Source organism: Hemiscyllium ocellatum, chromosome 16 (genome assembly GCF_020745735.1).
Source record: "Hemiscyllium ocellatum isolate sHemOce1 chromosome 16, sHemOce1.pat.X.cur, whole genome shotgun sequence".
Lineage (NCBI taxonomy): Eukaryota > Metazoa > Chordata > Chondrichthyes > Orectolobiformes > Hemiscylliidae > Hemiscyllium > Hemiscyllium ocellatum.
In genome coordinates this window covers 73,679,518-73,686,508 of record NC_083416.1, presented here as the reverse complement: position 1 = coordinate 73,686,508, position 6,991 = coordinate 73,679,518, and the positions used below count along the sequence as shown (strand labels likewise).

Below are 6,991 nucleotides of genomic sequence, written 5' to 3'. Positions count from 1 at the left end.
GTCCATGCCGACCAGATATCCCAACCCAATCTAGTCCCACCTTGCCAGCACCCGGCCCATATCCCTCCAAACCCTTCCTATTCATATACCCAACCAAATGCCTCTTAAATGTTGCAATTGTACCAGCCTCCACCACATCCTCTGGCAGCTCATTCCATACACGTACCACCCTCTGCGTGATAAAGTTGCCCCTTAGGTCTCTTTTATATTTTTCCCCTCTCACCCTAAACCTATGCCCTCTAGTTCTGGACTCCCCGACCCCAGGGAAAAGACTTTGTGTATTTATCCTATCCATGCCCCTCATGATTTTGTAAACCCCTATAAGATCACCCCCTCAGCATCTGATTCTCCAGGGAACATAGCCTCAGTCTTTTTAGATTAGATCAGATTACTTACAATGTGGAAACAGGCCCTTTGGCCCAACAAGTCCACACCGACCCGCCGAAGCGCAACCCACCCATACCCCTACATTTACCCCTTACCTAACACTACGGGCAATTTAGCATGGCCAGTTCACCTGACTTGCACATCTTTGGACTGTGGGAGGAAACCGGAGCACCTGGAGGAAACCCACGCAGACACGGGGAGAACGTGCAAAGTCCACACAGTCAGTCGCCTGAGTCAGGAATTGAACCCGGGTCTCTGGCGTTGTGAGACAGCAGTGCTAACCACTGTGCCATCGTGCCACCCATTTCATGTAAGATCACCCCCTCAGAGAGCCTGTTCAGCCTCTCCCTGTAGCTCAAATCCTCCAACTTTGGCAACATCCTTGTAAATTTTTTATGAGCCCTTTCAAGTTTCACAACATCTTTCTGATAGGAAGGAGACCAGAATTACACGCAATATTCCAACAGTGGCCTAATCAATGTCCTGTACAGCCACAAAATGACTTCCCAACTCCTGTACTCAACACTCTGACCAATAAAAGAAAGCATACCAATCACCTTCTTCACAATCCTATCTACCTGCAACTCCATTTTCAGGGAATTATGAACCTGCACTCCAAGGTCTCTTTGATCAGCAACACTCCCTCGGACCTTACCATTAAGTGTATAAGTCCTGCTAAGATTTACTTTCCCAAAATGCAGCACCTCACTTTTATCTGAATTAAACTCCATCTGTCACTTCTCGGCCCATTGGCCCATCTGGTCAAGATCCTGTTGTAAACTGAGGTAACCATCCTCGCTGTCCACTACACCTCCAATTTTGGTGTCTTCAGCAAACTTACTAACTGTGTCTCTTATGCTCATATCCAAATCATTTCTATGCAGTCTGTCCATACGTCCTTGCTTTGATCTGTTCTGATTTTGTTGACTGACTCTGGCAGTGGTTAGGTTAAAATTCTGAAAACACTGCAATACCAGGCTGATACATGGAGAGGACAGAGCAAGCCCTTAAGCCATCTCCCTGCTCCAAAAATCCACTTAATACAAACACTCCCACCTTCGGGAGATATCAGCGATTAAACTGATAAGAACAGAAACTACACATATTCCAAGCCAAAAGGCCGAGAAGCCTTTGGACAACCTTTTATCTTAGCCTGCTGGACACACTTTCCTCATTCCTGATGAAGGGCTTGTGCCCGAGACGTCGAATTTCCTGTTCCTTGGATGCTGCCTGACCTGCTGCACTTTAACCAGCAACACAGTTTCAGCTCTGGCAGTGGTTAGCATTGCAGCCTCACATCACCAGGGACCTTGGTTTGATTCCACCTTCGAGTGACCTTCTTGGTGGAGTTTGCACATTCTCCCCGTGACTGCGTGGGATTCCTCCAGCTGCTCCAGTTTCTTCCCACATCTTTGGAGTGCGGGTTAGTTAGATTGGCCTTGGGAAATTGCCTAGGGTTTTGCAGGCGAGTTGGATTAGCTGTCCATAGTGTTGAGGTTGAATGGATTAGCCATGGGAAATGTAGAGCTTTGGGTTTGAGTGGGATGCTGGCATGGACTCAATGAGCTGAATGGCCTGCTTCCATGTTCTGGGGATTCGATGATTCTTCAGGGTTAAACTGCTGTTAGGTTTGGGACTCAGGGGTTCTATTCTGCGCTGCTAAGATAATGCTTGCTTAAACTCTACCGTCTTAGTGTGCTGCATCTCAGTCTCTGCTTTACCTAAAATTGACTCTTGGGAGTTTAAGCAAACTCTTTTGTTTATGAAGTATGATACATAATACTGATCTCTGATACAACGCAGTTTTACACATATCATTCCATTCTCTTTCAACAGAATCTGATGATGCTGCATCTTAATGTATGCATTCTCATTGTCAGACACTCCTGAGACATTTGACTGTCCTCCTTAGTGAACACAACAGAGAATTCCAGATTCCAGGTTATACATTCCCTAAAAGGATGCACTGATTGAAATGTACATGTAGGATGCTTCAGACTTGCTTCAGGTGGGTAGCACACATGCAACTGTTTTGGTTGGATCCCATGGGTATCAGGAGAACTGCTTCTGCCAATGGACCCTAAACTATTGTTTCCTAAAATCATACTGATGTTATCATTATGCACACAATAGAATTTGTTTATTTTGTTTCCAATTCTGCTGCTCTTGAATGTTGGTTATCGGGCAAGCTGAGTACATGAGGAGTTAGGGGGCAGGTGAACCATGTTCCCACTGAATGATCCAACTGGCCTGTTGGGCTGAATGGTCTTCTTCTGTTCCCAAATAAATACCAGGAATATCAGAGAAGCCTAAGGGTGTTTGGCTAAAGGTGAGCAGCGTTGAGTGTTTTGTAGGATTCCTCTCAGTCAGGCCTAACGAGATTTCTTACTGTATTTTACCAGCCTCACCTCATTAACTACTTACCCTACTCCTGTGGTATTGCTCACGGCTGCTTCCACCCCCATCTGCACCATTCCTGGGACAACTCATAACTCATTGGGTATCGACTGAACGATCTGCATCCTTGGCACCATCTTTAAAATCTATCTGTGAACCCAAACAAATGCGACAATGCTGCCTCTTCAGCAAGATTATGTTGTCCTTGGTCATTTTCAAGGTGGCGGGGGGTGGGGGTGTTGTCATAAAGGCAGAGGTCCTGATATGTCTGGAAATATCTACTTTAAAACAATGGTGGGAGGGTGGAGGGGTGTGGCCAGTTCTCCAAGTTCAGGTTTATTTTCTCTAGCTTGGTTTAGTTTTTAGCAGCGAGTCAGAAAACTGCTGAGAGCCGAGAGGAACAGTTACCATGAAAACAGGTTTCATGCTTCAACAGAGCTCTTGCCTAAACTTCATGTCCTGCTGAGAGAATGCTGGCTAAGACTGTATCGTCTTAGTGCGCTGCATCTCAGTCTCTGCTTTCCCTAAAATTGACTCTTGTCTGGCACTTGGGAGTTTAAGCAAATCTCTCCTGCCTGTAAGACCCTGTGTTTGAATTTATCTTTCGCCAAGTATTTATAGAACGTCACAGGGGTTGGGACAACTTTGTTAAGTTGTAATGTCATGTCAGTGGGTTATCAAATAGGGTAGGTTATCCTAAACTCTGTTGTCTTTTGTTGGCATTTCAACCTTAGTGTTTAAATAAATTCTGTTTTGGTCAAGGCAGATTAGTTTGACCAGCTGCATTGCTCCTGGAACATCCACTTTACATCGGCCTATAAAACGAGTTCGGTCTGGGCTACCTTCTTAAAACATTCAGGGAGGGAGGGGCAGGAGGAAAGGGAGGGGGGTGCTCCGTCCTGGTTCTGCAGCTGCCCAGCTCATTGACAGACAGATTCTGATCACAGCGGGGAAGGGGACGATGGTGCCGCAATTGTCCAACAGAGACCAGAAGGTGCCTGATAGAGGGTGTCTCAGTGGCTCTGTGGTTAGCACTGATGCCTCACGTCACCAGGGATCTGGGTTTGGTTCTAGCCTCGGGCGACTGTCTGTGTAGAGTTTGCACATTCTCCCTGTGTCTGCGCGGGGTTCCACTGGGTGCTCCGGTTTACTCCCACAATCCAAAGATATTCAGGTCAGGTGGATTGGCCATGGGAAATTTCCCTGGTAGTGTGCAGGCTTGGGTGGATTAACCATGCTAACTGCAGGATTACAGGAATAGGGTAGGAGAATGGGTCTGAGTGGGATGTCCTTCAGAGGCTCAGTGCAGTTTCAATGGGCCGAATGGTCCCTTTGTCCATTTCAGTGATTCTATGGTGCAGAGAAAGGATGTCCTTTTCCCTTGAGCCAGTTCCATCTCTCAGTGAGAACACGCTCCTTAGCAGAGGGAACACGTTGTCCTGTGAACGCCGTGTGGCTCAGTGCAGTCTCACTGGTACAGAGGGACATCCAGCTCCACTGTGAGAACTCAGTGACCCTCTCCTCTCACATCAAGGTAGGTGTCACACTCTGCTCTCTGTGACCTCACTATATCTCTGTGACTGTGCCATCAAGGACAGCGCTCTACTACCCTTCCATCTGCCCATGACATCTTCCCTCACCTGCTGTCATCCTGTGCCCCTCCACCCCCAAATTGGCAGCATGGTGGCTCACTGGTTAGCACTGCTGCCTCACAGCACTAGGGACCAGTCTCCAGGCGAGTGTCTGTGTAGAGTTTGCACACTTTGCCCATGTCTGCGTGGGTTTCCTCCTAGTGCTCCGGTTTCCTCCCACAATCCAAAGATGTACAAGTTTGGGTGAATTTGCCACGCTAAATTGCCCATAATGTTCAGGATTGTGTGGGTTAGATGCATTCGTCAGGGGTAAATATAGGGTAGGGGAAATGGGTCTGGTTGGGTTACTGTTTGGAGATTCAGTGTGGACTTATTGGGCTGAAGGGCCTGTTTCCAAACTGTTGGGATTGTACGAACCTCTCTCAAAGCACTCAGCCTCCCCCATTGACCACACTCTCTGCAGACAGCAGGAACAACACCAAATGACCCTGCTTCAGCCTCTCGATCCTCATTTCAGACACGTTCTGCCATGAGTGACCTGTCTGTGTATCAGAGAGGGTGCTACATTGGTCGCAGGTCGGTTGGCAGATATTGGGTGCCAATGCCCATGGGCGAACGCTGAGGCCTGTGCCCTGAGCTGCTCGCTGTTGCTGAGGCAGAGGAGAGCTGGAATCGCCTGGGACCTCGCTCTGTCTTCCAAGTCGAGTACATTTGGTAAGATCGCAGGGTGAGTATTAACGAGCTGAGGAAACCGGAGCACCCGGAGGAAACCCTTGCAGACACTGAGGTGAATTAGCAAGCTACAATACTCCTTACTGCTGCCTTGTGAGAATCTCCCCTCGCTGCTCAGCACGTGTATTAAAGGCACTGGGAGTTAAACCTCCTCCCGACATCAGAATAGGCCTTGTCGAACGCCTCACCCAATTCGGTCACCAGTTTTGTCATAGCCCACGTCACTCAGGCTCCTGTGTTTCTGCACCAACTCCAACTCCACCTCGAGTCAGCTTCCCATCCCGCCCTGTGAACCAGACTGTTCACTGTATCTCCGAAGCACTTGAACCCTCACAAACTTCTGATGTGATAGTTGCTCCAGTAATCAGACTGCTGATTTGCACCTTCATATTATCGCCTGTTTCAGCCCATCTACTCCTGAAACTGTCATTTGCAACATTGTCACTGCTGGATTATAACATTTCAATGCAGTCTTTGCCCCAGTTGCACTTCCATTTCCAGTCAGCAGCAGCTCATACAAAATGCTGCTGCTTGAACCTAACTACACCCAGCGAGATTGTGTCCAGTGTCCTACACGAGGTCCCAGTCCACTATCACCGCGACATTAAAAGTCCCATTCTTGCTTTTCATGTAATGCCCGCGGGCTGCATTATTGGAGAAACAGTGAGAGAGAGCTGCACTGTTGGAGAGACAGTGAGAGAGAGCTGCACTGTTGGAGAGACAGTGAGAGAGAGCTGCACTGTTGGAGAGACAGTGAGAGAGAGCTGCACTGTTGGAGAGACAGTGAGAGAGAGCTGCACTGTTGGAGAGACTGTGAGAGAGAGCTGCATTGTCGGACAGACAGTGAGAGAGAGCTGCATTGTTGGAGAGACAGTGAGAGAGAGCTGCATTGTTGGAGAGACAGTGAGAGAGAGCTGCACTGTTGGAGAGACAGTGAGAGAGAGCTGCACTGTTGGAGAGACAGTGAGAGAGAGCTGCACTGTTGGAGAGACAGTGAGAGAGAGCTGCACTGTTGGAGAGACAGTGAGAGAGAGCTGCACTGTTGGAGAGACAGTGAGAGAGAGCTGCACTGTTGGAGAGACAGTGAGAGAGAGCTGCATTGTTGGAGAGACAGTGAGAGAGTGCTGCAATGTTGGAGAGACAGTGAGAGAGAGCTGCACTGTCGGAGAGACAGTGAGAGAGAGCTGCACTGTTGGAGAGACAGTGAGAGAGAGCTGCACTGTTGGAGAGACAGTGAGAGAGAACTGTACTGTTGGAGAGACAGTGAGAGAGAGCTGCACTGTTGGAGGGACAGTGAGAGAGAGCTGCATTGTTGGAGAGACAGTGAGAGAGAGCTGCATTGTTGGAGAGACAATGAGAGAGAACTGCACTGTTGGAGAGACAGTGAGAGAGAGCTGCATTGTTGGAGAGACAGTGAGAGAGAGCTGCACTGTTGGAGAGACAGTGAGAGAGTGCTGCACTGTTGGAGAGACTGTGAGAGAGAGCTGCACTGTTGGAGAGACAGTGAGAGAGAACTGCACTGTTGGAGAGACAGTGAGAGAGAGCTGCACTGTTGGAGAGACAGTGAGAGAGAACTGCATTGTTGGAGAGACAGTGAGAGAGAACTGCACTGTTGGAGAGACAGTGAGAGAGAACTGCACTGTTGGAGAGACAGTGAGAGAGTGCTGCACTGTTGGAGAGACTGTGAGAGAGAGCTGCACTGTTGGAGAGACAGTGAGAGAGAACTGCACTGTTGGAGAGACAGTGAGAGAGAGCTGCACTGCTGGAGAGACAGTGAGAGAGAACTGCACTGTTGGAGAGACTGTGAGAGAGAGCTGCATTGTTGGAGAGACAGTGAGAGAGAGCTGCATTGTTGGATAGACAGTGAGAGAGAGCTGCATTGT

The 6,991-nt window shown here is 48.6% G+C and overlaps 1 non-coding gene across 1 annotated transcript; it reads right to left on the bottom strand.

Moving 5' to 3' along the window:
* Positions 1–1,327: 1,327 nt before the first annotated feature.
* LOC132823562 (U2 spliceosomal RNA) lies at positions 1,328–1,519 on the bottom strand. The gene has a single exon (XR_009645560.1). It is a non-coding gene; the product is annotated as a U2 spliceosomal RNA (small nuclear RNA).
* Positions 1,520–6,991: the final 5,472 nt, after the last annotated feature.